This window comes from Gymnoscopelus braueri (assembly GCF_963280865.1).
Source record: "Gymnoscopelus braueri genome assembly, chromosome: 23".
Lineage (NCBI taxonomy): Eukaryota > Metazoa > Chordata > Actinopteri > Myctophiformes > Myctophidae > Gymnoscopelus > Gymnoscopelus braueri.
Genome location: NC_137625.1, coordinates 793,307 through 802,126, shown reverse-complemented (window position 1 = coordinate 802,126; position 8,820 = coordinate 793,307).

The window sequence follows — 8,820 nt, the reverse complement described above, 5'->3', positions numbered from 1 at the left end:
ACTACAATTATTGGACAACTTTAGTTACTAGTTACTTTATAAATTTTAAATATCATTACAAAACATACATTAACCACTTCAGCAACAACAAAACATACATTAACCACTTCAACAACAACAACAACAACACTGATGATACATCCCAGGTGCATCCATGTGATGTATTCTTTATAGTTAGTGACTCTATTTATAGTGGCTCATAGGACTTAGACTATGTGACAACCAGGAATAGTTTGGTGACCACCGGAGAGACGGGTGACAGCCGGAATGTAGACGGCACACCGGGAGCAGTATGGGTTAGCGCCCCAGGCTGCGTCTTCCGTGAGGAAGGAGCCCAACAAACCCACGGTGAGCCTTTAGGAGGGTCATTCCAGCAGAGTGGAGCTAATACCATTGGACGGCCTAATCTAGTGGTATCGGCCCAAGGAACCATCACGCCAGAAGGAAATGTTTGGATCGGGGCGGTGCATGTCCATGTGATGTGTGAGTAAAGATATAAGATTATACTCTCAGGACGTAGTGAAGTCCATGTGATGCGTGAGTAAAGATATAAGATTATACTCTCAGGACGTAGTGAAGTCCATGTGATGCGTGAGTAAAGATATAAGATTATACTCTCAGGACGTAGTGAAGTCCATGTGATGCGTGAGTAAAGATATAAGATTATACTCTCAGGACGTAGTGAAGTCCATGTGATGCGTGAGTAAAGATATAAGATTATACTCTCAGGACATAGTGAAGTCTATGTGTGTGTGAGTGTTCCCAGAAAGATTGCTAAAACGTTAGATAGTTTCTGAAACGTTTTGCTTGCGATTTGAACACAATGGCCCTCATTTATCAACGCGGTGTAGACCAAATAATGGGCGTACGGCGAGATCAACGCAACTTTCGGCATTTATCAATATATCCTGACTTTGGCTTCAGCGTACCGCACGCTCAGATCTCACGTCAGGTCGGAGGCAGTTGTTGACTTTGGCTGAACCCGTTTGTTCCATCTTAGACGTGCAGAGCAGCATTGTCTGACCGTCTGACAGACATCTGGACACATGTATCCACTCCAACATGTATATCTACACACTAATAAATAATCCCTGTGAAAATATAACTTTTTATTAACTAATTTAAACAAACTGCTTTAACAATCATTCAGATAAGATTGCAGATCTGGCTGCATTGGCGATTTGAAAATAGCAGATCTACATATATATCCTGGGTTGAGGATATAAACCAGACGCTCCAAACCTTTGACCAGCGCAGGTTATTCTTCATGCTGTGGATTCATTTGGGCCGCCGCGGGAGATCAGACATTTACACTCCATACACACACCAGCCTTCATCCATTAATGTTTATAATTCATTCAATAATTGTAACAGAGTATTTCTACATGATGGTATTGATACTTGTACTTAAATTTAAAAAATGCAGTACTTTTTCCACCACTGCAAACAGTCACCATGAGACAGTGACCATCTGAACACTTATAGATCAGATATGGTCTAACAGTGACCATCTGAACACTTACAGATCAGATATGGTCTAACAGTGACCATCTGAACACTTACAGATCAGATATGGTCTAACAGTGACCATCTGAACACTTACAGATCAGATATGGTCAAACAGTGACCATCTGAACACTTACAGATCAGATAAAAACATAAAGTGTATAACTCAGTGTTTAACTTATTAAGGCCTGAGGTCCATCCTAATAGTTTATGTTTCTATATCAGTGGTCCTCAAACCTTTTCATGTCAAGGACCCCCAACATTATATGGATTTTGGCCGCCAACCCCCATCTCCAACTATATTGTTCCAGGGACCCCCATCTCCAAATATATTGTTCCAGGGACCCCCAGAAGCAAAGATTTGAGTTACAAATGGTACAAATATATATTCAAAGATTTGCACACATTTTTACGATTTTTCAAAAATAGCAGGTCTACAAGCTCATAGCACGTCACTTTGTGCCGCGCTATGAGCTTGAAGATCTGCTATTTTTGAATAGCCAATTATATATGTGCTATATTTGTATAGCTAAAATCAGTGGTGTAAAGTAATTAAGTACATTTACTCAAGTACTGCACTTAAGTACAATTTTGAGTATTTCCAATTTTCAGTACTTTTACTTCTACTCCACTACATCTCAGAGGCAAAAATTGTACTTTTACTCCACTACAATTATTTGAAAACTTTAGTTACTAGTTACTTTGTAGATTTTGATTTTGATTACAAAACATACATTAACTACTGCTTCAGCCCTATATACATTTCAGCCATTTGAAAATAGACAATTTACAAGCTCACAACACCTCGCATCGCGACACGTTGTGAGCTTGTAGATCTGCTGTTTTCAAACATTTCAGTGCTTTTACTTTTGATACTTTAAGTACATTTTGACACCAATACTTTTGTACTTTTACTCAAGTAAATTCTGAACACCAGCCTTTTACTTGTAACAGAGTACTTCTACATTGCGGCATTGATAATTTTACTTAAGTAAAACATTTGAGTACTTTTTCCACGGTTTCCACCACTAGTGGGAACGCACCCCAATGCATAGATGTGACTTCTATGAATATTAATACACAAGAACAATATCAGACTTTTAAGAATCCATTTATTAAACAATTAAACATCTACAGATGATCATTAATAACATGTGAAGAATGAGAATAATATGGAATGAATATGCAAATAAAAACAACAACATAATGATGTAATAATGAATCAATAGATGAACAATGAATGATTTGAATGTCATTAATGAATGAATGCAGACATTTAGTAGATGTTTGAATCTCCAGAGTGATTTACAAAGCTTTACAAGCTTTTACAAAGCTTTACAAGGCTCAAAACGCGTCGCTCGCGACGCGTTGTGAGCTTGTAGATCGGCTATTTTCAAAAGACTTTATATTCTTTTTATATTCTGCATAACTAGTACTTTTACTTTTGGTACTTTAAGTACATTTTAATGCCAATACTTTTGTACTTTTATTCAAGTACATTTTGAATTCCAAACTTTTACTTATAACAGAGTATTTCTAAATCGCAGTATTGATACTTTTACTTAAGTACAAAAACTTTAGTACTTTTTCCACCACTGCATGAGAGTAAATGACATGAAGTCTAGTTGACCAACAACATGCTCACAGCAGTAGGAGAGGAAAGAGTTAAACATATCAACCCTAGAGTCACTATTCTGCTGTTGTCATCATAGATCACAATGAGCTGAAAACAGCAGATCTACAAGCTCACAATGACCCCAGGCAGTAAAGTCAACAGGGTTTAAGTGGTTCAGTATAAAGGTTTATATACAAGAAACAACGATACTGTGATAATTACATGATCAAATATACACTGTTCCTCTGTCTATTGTGTCAAATATCACATATAAAACAATCACATGTCAAATAATAGAGTAGATGTGTTTACATAAGAGACACAAGTATGATACTGTGATGACATCATCATCATCATCATCATCATCATCAGTGTTGATGGACAGTATTTATGATACATATTTATAAATGTGTGGAGTGGAGGTTTGAGCAGCGCTGTCTGATTTAAATTAATCTGATCTGATCTGATCTGATCTGATCTGATCTATAATCTATAATCTATAATCTATAGTCTATAATCTAATCTAATCTAATCTAATCTAATCTAACCTAATCTAATCTAATCTAATCTAACCTAATCTAATCTCAGATCTAATCTCAGATCTAATCTCAGATCTAATCTCAGATCTAATCTCAGATCTTCTCAGATCTAATCTAATCTCAGATCTGAAGCTGTGGTGATGACTGATTTTGAGGGGGTCTCATTTACACACATGTTGATTTCATAGGGTTAACTTCTTCCTGTCAAGGACCCCCATCTGATCATAGTTTTAACCACGGACCCCTATACAAGACTTTGAACATTTGTTTCAAATATTCCACGTTTTTCACATTTCTTCAAGATTTTTTGACAACAGGAGATCTACAAGACCTGTAAGCAACCACAACGCTTGTCCCATGGCAGCGCGTTGTGAACTTGTAGATCAGCTATTTTTCAAATATCTGATGTATAAATAGAGGTTAAAGTGTTTGAACTGATTTTGATGCTATATTAATACTTTTAGCTGGGGACCCCCTGGAACCCCCTCAAGGACCCCTGGGGGTCCCTGGACCCCACTTTGACAACCACTGGCAGAGTTTGATAGTCTTTACACACACACACACACACACACACACACACACACACACACACACACACACACACACACACACACACACAGGATCTAACTGTGCACATTGTTTTCAAAACAATCTAGAAAACAGCCGATCTACAAGCTCACCACGTGTCCCATGGTGAGCTTGTAGATCGGCTATAATGATTGTCAGTGTTAATGTAACTGTGAGAGGGTACAAATGGAACCAAATGGAACGGTAAAGAGTTCATTTGGTTACATTTGTACCCTGTCAGAGTTACACAGTTACCCCCTCCACACACACACACACACACACACACACACACACACACACACACACACACACACACACAGGGTCTCAAAGTAAGGTCCAGGGACCCCCGGGGGTCCTGAGAAAAATTATTAAATATAAAACATAAAAATCACTTCAACCACTTTGACCATTTTATACTTCACTATTCCAAAATAGCAGATCTACAAGCTCACAACGCGTCGCATGGCGGTGCGTTGTGAGCTTGTGGATCGGCTATTAAGATTAACCCTTTAAGACCGGGAACGCATCCGTGTCATTTTAGATTTCTTTGGCTATTCAAAAATAGCAGATCTACAAGCTCATAGCGCGGCACCGAGTGCCGCGCTATGAGCTTGTAGATCTGCTGTTTTTGAAAAATCGTGAACATGTGTGCAAATGTTTGAATATATATATTTTAAAAACATTTGTAACTCAAATCTTTGCTTCTGGTGATTCTACAAATATCTTCTAAAACAGTTTTCTGAAAAACGTATGTTAATATAATATCAGTGGTTCTCAAACTTGTCAAATGTCAAGGACCCCCAAAATTATATGTATTTGGCCACAGACCCCCCCATCTCAAAATATGTTGTTCCAGGGACCCCCCAGAAGCAAAGATTTTAGTAAAAAAAAATTGCTTAAAAATATATATATATATATTCAAAGATTTGCACACATTTTCACGATTTTTCAGAAATAGCAGATCTACAAGCTCATAGTGCGGCACTCGGTGCCGCGCTATGAGCTTGTATATCTGCTATTTTTGAATAGCCAAAGAAATCTAAAATGACACAGACGCGTTCCCTTAACACATTGACCGCCGGGCCCGTAGTTCTACGGGCTGATAAATCCAACCGTTAAGCGCCGATCCCGTAGCCTACGGGCTAATGGTCTTTTTAGTGGTCCACGTTAGTTTACCCCCTCAGGCACATCGTCACAAAATATCATCAATCTAGACCACATAGAAGTTGAAAAATCTCGTGATCCAATCACATGATCACATAAAACCTGTTATAAAAAGCACTAAAGCTGCATAATGTCAGGGGGTCCGCCAATCTGTTTGTTTCAAACCAAAAGTGTGATCGAGCGAGCAGCCTCTCTCTCCCTGCCTGGCTGCATCACAGCCCTCACTGACTGTGAGTGTGATCAGTGGGTGAGTGAGTGCAGGCGGGGCGAGCGTGCGCGCGCTTGGGGCGTGCACACTCGCGGGGGAGGGGATGAACTTCTCCTGACCTCCTGCCTAAACCTAATGTTTACACAGATATGTCGGTGAGATCTGAGGCAATACATCGTGCGCGTATGTGCACAGGCGCGCGGGCGACGACTTGTTCCACACACACACCACAGGCAGGACAGACTGTAAGCATTCCACGTGCACTTTACCCCAAAGCTTTGATGTGATCGTCGCCACCATTGTTGTTTATAAAACAAACAGGGTCCTGCGCAGGTGTGCTCGCGCGCACACACACACGCACACACACGCACACACACACACACACACAGAGAGAAACGCGAGCGTGATCGGTCACATGACCAAAACAAATGCTTCAAAAGCGAGACGCGCGGCCCCGTCGTTCTTGCTTTTCCAAACCAGATTATATTCAGAGCCGATCGATACAGAGAGACAGACAGAGAGATAGAGACAGACAGATAGATAGATAGATAGTTCGGTAGTAGTAGTAGTAGTAGTAGTAGTAGTAGTAGTAGTATTAGTAGTATTAGTAGTAGTAGTAGTAGTAGTAGTAGTAGTAGTAGTAGTATTAGTAGTAGAGTTGCGAGATTGAGACGGAGTGAGTGAACGGGTGAGTTTGATTGTGTGAATTTGTGTGAAACGGTGAGTGAACGAGTGTGATCTGAGTGAATTGTTAGTTTGTGTGAGTGATTATTGTAGTGATTATTGTAGTGTGTAGTGTGTGAGTCAGATATTTACATAGTGTGAGTGATATATATATAAATCCCAGTGAGTTTTATATATATATATATATATTTATAGATAGAGAGGGCGTGGAGGTAAATAGGTGGAAGTAATAGGAGTATAGTAGGAGAGTTGATCGGCGATATAGGGAGAGTATAGGAGAAAAATAGGTGGTAATAGAGAGGAGAAAGTTTATATTTATTTATAGTGTAGCTACTGTGAGAGGGTAGCTATGTCAGGGAAGCGCACACGCAAGCGCAAAAACACCCCAGGATCTGGGCAACAGTCCATGGACCGGTTCTTGGTGGCTCCTGGTGGAGCACCTCCACAGAAGGAAGCTCGTCTGGTTCCACCTGTGGACCTCCAGCCAGGTCCGAGTGTCGGACCTGACGACACCAAGGACCGCAAGGTTCCGCCTGTGGACCTCCTGCCAGGTCTGATTGTCGGACCTGACGACACCCAGGACCGCGAGGTTCCGCCTGTGGACCTCCAGCCAGGTCTGATTGTCGGACCTGACGACACCCAGGACCGCGAGGTTCCGCCCGTCCGTCGGAGTGCACGGATCGCCACCGTCACCGTGCCTGTTGTTCGAGTCGCCACCGTGCCTGTTGTGCCTGTTGTGCCTGTTGTTGGGGTTCATGGTCCCGAGTGGGACATCAGTGACACAGAGAGTGAGATCGGGTTCGCGTCGGATTCTGAGGATTCCGATTCTGAGAATACCGACAGTGACTCCAGTGGTGCCTCTGGGGGCTCCGTTTGGCTACCGACGGGTGAGAGCCGTCTGGACCGTGGGGGCTATTGTTCTTTTTCCAGTGGTAAGCATACATTTTTTATAGTTTTATCTGTTACTACTTGATTTGATCGATTTGTATTCGTTACTAGTTGATTTGATCGTGTTTTTCATAGACCTGGTTGCTTATTAGTCTTCCACAATCTGGCAACGCAAAACGAAAAGCCCTTTTAGGCTCTGTACCTGTGGTTCTCAACATGTGGTTCGCGACCACAACGGAGCGAGCCTCGTACAACGCCTCGCAACGCGATCTATATATGCATCTATCTATCAGATGATGACAATGTTTAGGCTCTTATTGATTTATTGTGTAAAAAGAACACCTAAAAATAGCAGATCTACAAGCTTGTGAGCTTGTAGATCGGCTATTTTCAGATAGGTTTGAGCTTCTTTTGGGCTCGTTTTCATAGACCTGTTTGCTTATTACACTCCCACAATCTGGCAACTTAAAAAAACGACAGGCCCTTTTAGCCTCTGTACCTGTGGTTCTCAACATGTGGTTCGTGACCACAACGGAGCGAGCCTCGTACAACGCCTCGCAACGCGATCTATATATGCATCTATCTATCAGATGATGACAATGTTTAGCCTCTATTGATTTATTGTGTAAAAAGAACACCTACAAATAGCAGATATACAAGCTTGTGAGCTTGTAGATCTGCTCATTTTATTATGCTTTGTGAAAATGCCAGGTGCACTGCTCCCTCCCTCCCTCTGCACATGATGGCTGTCATAATATAAAATACATCAGAGTGTCCGTTCAGGTCAGGCCACAATAACAACAACAAAAATCCTGTTGGATCAAAGTTTTTTGTTGATGTTGTTGTTCTGTTCTGACCTGAACTGAAGCCTTTGATGTCTTTTATTGTGACATCCATGACCTGATTATGACCTGATCATCATGCAAGTTGATGATCAGGTCACGATCAGGTCATGTCCACAAAGTATTTGAAAAATTGCCTTTGTAATTCCACTATGACAGTAATGTAGTTACTATTTGATCTCATATGTGCCTATTGTAAGTAGCTCTGTCTGGATAAGAGTGTTTGCTAAATGCGTAATATTCACCCAAAGTATTTGAAATTGTATTCTAGATTCTGACACTGGTGAGGCTTTGGAGCCAATGGATGGAGGTGGACATGGTGGTGACCGTAGTAGAGGTGAGTGAGATGTCACAATCATATCACAGGAATAAAAAAAATGCTAAAACCAGGGCAATGGTAAATGTATATTTATTTATATCTCATATTTATTTATTCAGTGTGTATATATGTGGCATGTGGTCTATATGATGATGATAAATGATTTGCTAAAGATGCACATAATATTTATAAAAGTATATTTTATGTTATTCTAGGGTTACAGGCTGAGGTGGCTGTGGAGGAGTTGGAGGGAGCGGTTGGAGCTGATGGCGGTGGTTGTAGAGGTAAGAATTATTATCACTGGAACAAAAAATGCTAAATCCCCACAGGGCAATGTAAATGTATTCTCTCATATGTATTTATTCTGTATATATATGCATTCATGTGATCTATATGATGATGATAAATGCTTTGCTAAATGCCTGAATTGATGTGTTATTGCAGGGCCAGCTGGGGATGAGGGCGACATGAGTGTAGGAGAATCTGCT